This window comes from Eumetopias jubatus, unplaced genomic scaffold (assembly GCF_037043125.1).
Source record: "Eumetopias jubatus isolate StellerSeaLion01/CBP00866 unplaced genomic scaffold, mEumJub1_p1.0 scaffold_3, whole genome shotgun sequence".
In the NCBI taxonomy this organism is placed as follows: domain Eukaryota; kingdom Metazoa; phylum Chordata; class Mammalia; order Carnivora; family Otariidae; genus Eumetopias; species Eumetopias jubatus.
In genome coordinates this window covers 49,885,503-49,895,341 of record NW_028274809.1, presented here as the reverse complement: position 1 = coordinate 49,895,341, position 9,839 = coordinate 49,885,503, and the positions used below count along the sequence as shown (strand labels likewise).

Below are 9,839 nucleotides of genomic sequence, written 5' to 3'. Positions count from 1 at the left end.
CTGAGCCCAAGGCAGACGCTTAACAACTGAGCCACCCAGGCACCCTCATTTAGATTTTCTAAAACTGTTTTTTGCATATGCCAATAATCATATTTTAAAGACATAAAAATTATCACTTAAAAAGTTTGAAAATATCCCATAGAGATGATAAACTTTACTCTTATATAGATATCAAGTTTTAATTATTTATATCAATGTCTAAAATTTCAGGATTTTTTTTTACTCATTATACAAACATAATTTTTTAATTGTATATTATTATTTTTAGCTGATGGGAAAAACCTGTTAATACTATAATATTGCTTAACAATACAAAATGGTTTTCTTTTGGGGAGGGAAATTGCAGGTAAAACACATATTCTTTGAAGGTAGCCTAAAATACAGACTGAATTTTTTGTATAAGACTGTTTATTCCAAGTCAAAGAATAAATGGTTGAAAGCGAATCTTCAGTTATCTTGCTATCTTACGATTATCCTGACCAGTGACTAGTTTGAACTAAGTATTTGCTAATAACTTGTCTAGATTATGGTTTGGAAATCAAAATGCCTGGAAGGACAAGTTTTATGACACACATTAACAGGGAATGATATTTTTTGCGATCCACAAAAATACATATATTCTGCCTTTGGGGAGAAATGTCCTGACTCATGATACTATTTTTTTTTTTTTTGATCAAAATCTAAAGATACTGTGTTTCCAAAATTGAAGCAGTGAACATTTAACAATTCAAATGGCAATTCGTTTCAGAGAAAGGAAGATGAAAAAAATGAAGGAGGTTATTTTCCTTGTAATAGAGGCATAGTGCCCAGTTCTCAGAAACAAGTCCATTGTAAATACTTTATAGACTCTACAATTGCTAGTTTTTCTCCTTTTGCCCTTGCAGACTCTTTCTCTACCCTTTTCTGCTCTGCTCTGTGCTCTGGGAAACTACTTTCTTTAAATTGCTCTTACTGAAATCCCTTTCCCCCTGGTTCCGGTTGGATGAGCAGCGTGAGAGCTGATAGTGGGAAGAAAAAGAAAGATCAAAGTTAATTATTTCTTCTTCCCTTCCTCTGCCAGACTAAGGTTTTGGCAGGGACTGCTCCCTTTGAGGTGCTCATTATCTGCAGCTACAGTCTTTGCTGGTGTCTGGTGACTCCTTCCCCTTCCACTACGAGGCTTAAGAGCTTCCTACTCTTGCTAGCTCCTGAGTGTGTCCTCATGGCACACTGGTTCACTGAACTCTGCCTACACCTCTATAAATTGTTTCTTCCTTAAACTTGTTTCAGCTAACCTCTTGATGTGCCATCTGTTTCCTGGTGGAACTCTGAATGATACAGTAACTATTCTTAATGTAGTTTTTTTTTTTTTAAAGAATCTTTTTTTTAAAGAATCTATGCAAGAACGAGAGTTCAGCTTTGGTATGTCTTTTACATTTTTATGAAAACCTGTAAATTCAAAATTTTTAGCCTACCCAGAAGCAGCTTCTCGACTCCTTCTCAAACCTGTCAGGTTTAACCTGTTCTCCTCCACTCCAGTCTCTACCATGACCATCAGGGTGACCCAGAAGTCCTACAAGGTGTCCACCTCCAGCCCCTGGGCCTCTAGCAGCTAACTGGTACATGAGTACCCCTGGCACTGGCATCAGCTCCTCCACCTTCTCCCAGGTGGGCAGCAGTAGCAGTTCCTGGGGGTGGCCTGGGCATGAGTATGGTCGGGGCCTACAGTGGGGCCAGGGACGTGGAGGGCATCAAAGCTGTCTCAGTGAACTAGAGCCTGCTGAACTCCCTTAAGCTGGAGGTGGACCCCAACATCCAGACGGTGCACCCAGGAGAAGGAGCAGATCAAGATGCTCAACAAGTTTGCTTCCTTCATCAACAAGGTGCAGCACCCGGAGCAGCAGAACAAAATTCTAGAGACCAAGTGGAGCCTTCTACAGCAGCAGAAAACAGTCTGGAGCAACACGGACAACATATTCAAGAGCTCCATACGCAACCTTCGGCAGCAGCTGGACACACTGGGCCAGGGGAAGCTGAAGGTGGACTTGGCAATACGCGGGGGCTGGTGGCAATATGAGGGGGCGATCAAAGTGCATGAAGACATGGAGAATGAATTTGTCTTCATCAAAAAGGATGTGGACAAACCTTACGTGAACAAGGTAGAACTGGAGTCCCATCTGGATGGGCTGACAGATGAGACTGGCTTCTTAAGGCAGCTGTATGAAGAAGAGATCTGTGAACCGTAGTAGTCCCAGACCTCGGACACGTCCATGGTCCTGTCTATGGACAACAGCCACTCCCTGGATGGTGTCATTGCTGAGGTCAAAGCCCAGTATGAAGACACTGCCAACTACAGCTGGGCTGAGACCAAGACCACGTACCAGATGAGGAACTGCAGACATTGGCTGGGAAACATGGGGGTGACCTCTGTCACACGAAGATGGTGATTTCTGAGATGAACCAGAACATCACCTGATTCCAGGTGGAGATCAAGGGCCTCAAAGGCCAGAGGGCTTCCCTTGAGGCCGCCACAGCTGATACTGAGCAGCACAAGGAGCTGGATGTTAAGGATGCCACTGCCAAGCTGGCTGAGGCTGCTGTGCAGCAAGACAAGCAGGATATGGTTTGGCAGCTGCACAAATACCCGGAGCTCATGAACATCAAGCTGGCCTTGGACACTTAGATCACCACCTACTGCAAGCTATTGGAGGGTGAGGAGAGCTGGCTGGAGGCTGGGATGCAGAACATGAGTATCTCTACTAAGACCACCAGCAGCTACTCAGGTGGGCTGAGCTTGGCCTACAGGGACCTCACAAGCCCTGGTCTCAACCATAGCCTGAGCTTCCAGTCCAGCTCCTGCTCTGCTGGGACTCCAGTCCCTTCAGCCTTGTCAGCTCCTCCAACGCCGTGGTTGTGAAGAAGATCGAGACCTGTGATGGGAAGCTGGTGTTTGAGTCAAATGATATCCTCCTGTCCAAGTGAACAAGCACTGTGGTCCCTACCAACCTCCCCACTCCTGTGGCTACCATAGAGCCTTTGGGGGAAGGAGCTGTGCAGGGGAGTATCTGGAACAGGAGACACACCTGAGGCTCAGTCTCAGTCCTCAGCCTACGCTTAGGGGGAGTCTACTGCCTTGGGTACTGCCTCTTGCCCATGGCCCCAACTAAAAGCCAACTCAAGTGTCTTTTCCCAAATAAAGCTTCAGATGGCTCTGCCAATCCCCAAAACAAAATGGAACAAAAATTATAACAAACAGAAAAGTGGACATATCTTGTATATACAGATTTATGAATTTCCACAGACTTATATACTCAAGTAATCCAGATCAGGAAGCAGAGGATTACCACATCTCCCTAAATCTCCTTTGTGCTACAAGTAACTTATACTGTCAAGTGAAACCAATATTCTAACTTCTAGTTGCATTAGAACCTCTTTTTGAATTTTATATAAAGGGATTCATCCAGCATGCATATTTAGTGTCTGGTTTCTTTGCTCAATATTCTGTTTTTGAGATGAATTCATATTAAGTGTAATTGTAATTCATTCATTCACATTGCTGTGTAGTATTTTACATAAGTGATTTACCTTATTTTTTTTTTTTTTTTAGATAGACATTTGGCCTGCTTTCGGTTTGGTGCTATTATGGATAAAACATCCATGGACATTCCACGCTTATCTTTTAGTGAATATGTCTTTCATATCTCTTAGAGATAAACCTAGATGGAACTCTTGAGACTTGGGACAGTTATATATTTAACTTATGTAGATATAGCTGAAGAATTTTCTAAAGTGGTTGTACCAATTTACATTCACATCAACAAACCATTAAAATGCCATTTAATCCGCAGGCTAACCGGTGTTTGTAATAGTCATAGTCTTTCTCATTAAGCTGCCTTGTTGTGTGTGAGCTTGATAAAACATAATGTCTAAAGATCACCAGGAACACACCTAGAGTCAAACTTTATTTAACTTGCTCTGGCAAGGGTGATGGAACAAATGTGGACTTGTAGGTTGTTTCAGTAAAGGATAGCTTGGGCTTTTTACAATGTTTTGGGTTACCCTAGATGATTTTTGAGAAGGGTTCTGTTCTGGATTAGCATTTGTCATGGAATGATGGCAAATTAGTAACTGCATATTTTAATAACTTTTAATCTAGGAGGTAAAATGGAAAAATGGAGCTAGAATTGTCATAGTTAAAGTAGTGGTCATTTATTTGGTCAGGAGAGAGGGATATTTAGTAATTTTTGTTGTGTGACGTCCTTGTATTTTGTTTTGTTCTGTTATGGTCATGGAGTAATGTCATCAGATGTAGATATTCTATTAAATTATTTAAATTCAGGGGCGCCTGGGTAGCTCAGTTGGTTAAGCATCTGCCTTCAGCTCAGGTCATGATCTCAGGGTCCTGGGATCAAGCCCCACGTCAGGCTCCCTGGAGGAGTGTGCTTGTCCCTCTCTCCCTGCCCCCACTCGTGTTCTCTCTCTCAAATAAATAAATAAAATATTTTAAAAAATTATTTAAATTCAATGGGGACACCATGGGCTGCTATTCTTTTCTAGGCCAGCTACCAGTTGTCAGGGTATTTGTGTTATTTCTCAGTTTACCATTTTGACCAAAGGTAGATAAAGGCTCCATGATACTTATCTATGGTGTTCGGAACTGCACCATTGCCAAAATTCTATTAAATACGAGGTTGTTTAGAAAATATTGTTTATAGTTTTACTAGACTTACTGCCTCCTCTCCCTTTTGTATAAGTATGAATTGTTGAGTTATCTGATGTGCTAATAACTATGAAGAATCATTTAAGATTGTGGAAAGGGTGCATTATCAAACTGCAGTACAGGCCAGTATCAGAAATATGATGATTATTAACTCTTATAAAGAGTCATGAAAACAGAGTTAGATGACCTAACTCAGGTTTAGAAAATGTCACAAAGGCTTAGTTTGTATGTTACAGAGATTCAGTTTTATATTGTATGAGTCCTTTTCCATTTAAATTTGCAGTAGAGAAGAGACTGGGAACAGGGATAGGATACTTAAGCACATGGCAAGATTGAGGAAAATTGATGGTTAGTGAACTCTTAGGTAAAAGGCAAGGTTTTACAAAGTTTTAAAATAATAGTTCAAAGAAAATGTATGTCTGCAATAAGGAAAATCCTCAGTCCATCTCTTTTATTTTTTAACTACTATGCTTGACAGAGGACAGTTAGGTCAGCTATTTGGGAAGAGAGAGTGAATTTAAATATGTGATAGCACAGTAAGCTTGGACTTTCTGGCTTCTGTTTTAAAGTGGAAATCATTAGCAGAGAATTATCAAATCAGAATTATCCATGGTAGTTTTCTAGAGTTTGTATGAGGTATATATTACTTACTAAAATAAGTTAAGCAATAATAGGATTTTCCTTTCTGCGGAAGGGTGTTGCAGCACTGGATATTTGAAGGGGAGAAAAGGCAATGAGGCCATTTGACAAGATCTCTGGAGTGCTTAATTTATTTTATAAAGTGTACTAATATTGAGCCCAATAGGGGAAAAAAGTGATATAAACCTAAAAACCTACAAACAAAGGTAGGCTTTGTGCTTAGATGTATAACCTTTAAGGGAATATAAGAAGTATATACTTCTTGAAACATATTTATATTAGAATACTTTAATTTCACATAATTAAGGCTAAATTTCCTTTTTATTTATAATTTTTTATTCTAAGATAATTGTGGATCCACGTGCATTTGAAAGAAATATTGTAGAAAAATCCTATGTACCCTTCACTCAGTTTCCCCCCATTAGTAATATATAACTCCGGTATGATGGTATGACCAGGAAATTGACATTGATACAATCTACTAGCTTTATTCAGATTTTACCTGTTTTACATGTACTTATTTATGTGAGTGTGTGTTTGTGTGTATTTAGCTCTATGTAACTTATCAGAAGTGTAGATTTATATTACCCCTATGTAATCATGCTATTTATTACTATTAAAAAACTGTTATGAGGATTTACCCAATGATGTCTTCTTAATTAGGTGGATTTTTTTTTTTTACTCTGGCTGTGAGGGGATCATGAACTATTCTCAGACTTGTGTAGTTCAAGAATTTGTACTGCTGATATTTTATGGCTATTCTTTCTCTGGCTTTGGGTCATTTTTTCACATGCATGCATCAAATAATATTCAGCTAAAGTCCTGAAGCGATGCTTCTGCAGATCCTGGAGCTCCCTTTTCCCCTCTTACTCTCTCCCCCTCCTTTCTCCCTCTGTCCCTTCCTCTCTCACTCCCTCCTTTTGTGTACCTTATCTCTCAAATTCTAGCCATCTTGCCCTCTCAGAACTTCACACTTTGCTTTTATAATTTATGAAGTCTACTTCCTCCTTTTCTTTTCATAGGGGAAATAGAGATAAAGCTCTAAGTTTTAAAATTCTTAAAACATCTTTCAGAAGTGGACTAGTACCTTCAAATTGAGTCAAGTCTGCAAAAATACTTATTATAAGGAGTATTTTAAAATCTCCCTCAATTGGATCATTGTATGACCTAATTTAAACGTCTAATTCTTTTACCCCAGGGTTTTATTAGCATAAAAGAGATTCTGATTATCATCACTATCATTATTTGCAGTGGCCTTATCTGAATAGTCATTCTAGACTAGGAGAGAAATAAAGAAAATACCGCCGAGGAATTAATTTTAATTGTGGGCTCTTCATAACTAAAGAATTGTTCTGAATAACGTTTTTTACTGTTAACTTTTGAAATCTTATGAGCTAGTTTTTATTAATTCAGTCATACAGTAATTTGTTTCTTTTTTTTTAAGATTTTATTTATTTGACAGACAGTGAGAGAGGGAACACAAGCAGTGGGGGAGCGGGAGAGGGAGAAGCAGGCTTCCCGCTGAGCAGGGAGCCCGATGCGGGGCTCGATCCCAGAACCTTGGGATCATGACCTGAGCCGGAAGCAGACGCTTAACAACTGAGCCACCCAGGCGCCCCCCGTAACTTGTTTCTATTGTGAGAAATACTTGCAATTATGTTTCGGAGCCTATTATTATAATCTTCTTGTTGTCTGCATATTTTGTGCATTTAAAATCATTTACTGTATATGTGATATATATCCTACATGCTGTCTTATATACACATATATACTTATATGTATAGCATGTATGTGTATGTGGGGATATATATATGTGTGTGTGTGTATACACACACACACGTACTACGTATGTATAGTGAAATACTAGAAAGATTATAAGCTGACTACAACCCATGTCTCTTCTCTTTTTCTTAAATGTAATTTTCTCAAGGATAACTGTCTCTTCACTATTGTTGAAGCCTGAAAACCATGGTTTGCACTCTCTTCACTGTGGCCCTATAGGGATGTGGTGCACGTGTGGCTGTTTAATTTGTGGTAGAAATAACTTCCCTTTGAATTTAAGAATTACTTTATCCCACAAAACCTAGATATAGTAAGGTTGTTTCTTTAGGTTTGAGAAAAATCTAAAAGGGATTATAACACATAAATAAATTGGTTTTTTAGTTATTGACAAAATATAACTGCTCTAAGAGTTAAAGGAAAAAGACATCAAAGAGCTTAATACTTCATAGAATTGTCCCCTCAAAGGTATATCCTATTTCTAACCTTGCAGCTACACTCTCCAGTCTAATTTCTTGATGCTTCTGTCTTCTGATCTCTGCTGTGAAGTCTCCACTCACCTGCCCTACCACCTATGTATGTGGATTAAAAAAAAATTTTTCCTTAAGTCTCCTTAATCCATTTCTTTTCTTTTTTTAAGATCTGATTTATTTATTTTAGAGAGAGAAAGAGAGAGAGAGGGAGAGAGCATGCAAGCAGGGGGAGGGCCAGAAGGGGAGTATCTCAAGCAGACTCTGCACTGAGCATGGTGCCCAATGTAGGGCTTCTCTCACAACCTTGAGATCATGACCTGAGCCAAAATTAAGAGGGATGGCTTAACTGACTGAGCCACCCAGGTGCCCCCTCCTTAATCCATTTCTAACAAGAATATTCCCATTGGTAAAATTGCAAATGGGGCTCTAGATGTTATTGATAACCCTAGGACTGTGCTGAAATGCACCCCTATTGTTACAGATTTATAATAGATGGTCAGTCAGAGCACTCTGCATATGTGGGTACCACTATCAGCAGGAAAGAAATGGTACCTCAGATGAAGGCCTTTTACTAATGATAAAGGTATACATTCATTAAGAGGATTTAGCATTCCTAAGTCCTTACACATCTAACAACAAAGTTTCAAAATACATAAAGCAAAAACACAAGTTCAAAGAGAAATAGATAAATTCATAATTAGAGAGAGATGATTTCACTACCCCTCTCTCACTAATTTAAATAACATGTAGAGAAAATCAGGGATAGATGGGATAGATTAACCAACCAACTTAACCTAAATGACATTTATAGAACATTCCATCCAAAAGAAAAATAGAAATTATTTTCAAGTACAAAAATGTTTCATTTTCATATTCTGGATCATAAAAAATGGCCTCATTGTGTTTCAGAATGATTCCAATCATGCAAAGTATTACTGATTACCACAACGGAATTAAATTAGAAATCAATAACAGCAGGGGCGCTGGGTGGCTCAGTCGGTGAAGCGTCCGCCTTCAGCTCAGGTCATGATCCCAGGGTCCCGGGATCGAGCCCTGCATTGGGCTCCCCACTCAGTGGAAAGCCTGCTTCTCCAGCTCCCCCTGCTTGTGCTCACTCTCTGTCAAATAAATAAATAAAAATCTTAAAAAAAAATTAATAATAGCATGATGCCTCAAAGTCTCCAAATATTTGCAACCTAAAAAACAAAAGCACACATACTTCTAAATTACCCATGGTTTAAAGAAGAAATTGCAAAGGAAATATGAAAATATTTTTTAGTGAGTGAAAACTTTGAAAACATCATATTAAATTTGTGAGATGCGTCTATAGCACTGCTTAAAGGGAAGTTAATGTTGTATATATATGTGTGTATATATACACATATATATATACACATATATATATTAGAAAAATAGAAAACTCCAAAACCTATGACATAGTTTTCTGCCTTAAGAAACTAGAAAAACAAAAGTGAGCTAAATAGAGGAGAGTTATTAATAAAGATAAGAGAAGAATCAATAAACAAAAAAATATAGAAAATTAGTGTAAATAAAAACTAGTTCTTTGAAGGTACAAAAGACTGAATGTTTATGTGTCTCCAGAATTCACATGCTGAAATCTAATCCTCAATGTGATGGTGTTTGGAGATGGAGCTATTGGGAGGTGATTAGGGGCCCTCATGAAAGGGACTGTAAAAGAGGCTCCAGAGAGCTCCCTTGTCCCTCCAGATGTTAGGACACAGCAAGAAATCACCTAGAAACAAGGAGGTGGGCCCTTACTAGGTGCCAGATGTGTTGGTGTCATCATCTCTGGACTTTGCAGCCTCCAGAATGTGAGAAATAAATATTTGTTGTTTAAGCCACCCAGTCATGGTATTTTTGTTATATTAGCCCAAATGGACTAAGAAAGGGTCATTAAAATCGATAAAACTATAGCCCAGAATGGAGAGAAAAAAGGGGAGTTACTGAGAGAGCGGGGGGAAGGGCATAGGAATGAGAGAAGAAGCATCATTGTAGTTCCTACGGACACTGAAAAGATAATGTAGGAAGACTATGATGAACAACTTTGTGCAAATTTCAACAGCTTAGATGAAATTAATATTTTCTTATAAAAATTTACTCAAGAAAGAGATTACCTTATGCTTTGTCATTAGGAAGTTGAATTTGTAGTGAAAACATTTCCACGAAGAAATCTCCAGGCCTAGATTCCTGTGCTGGTGGTTTCTACCAAATATTTAAGGGGGAAGTAA

The 9,839-nt window shown here is 38.7% G+C and overlaps 1 pseudogene; it reads left to right on the top strand.

The window, feature by feature from the left end:
* Window positions 1–1,526: 1,526 nt before the first annotated feature.
* On the top strand, window positions 1,527–2,961 carry LOC114225789 (keratin, type II cytoskeletal 8 pseudogene; annotated as a pseudogene).
* Window positions 2,962–9,839: the final 6,878 nt, after the last annotated feature.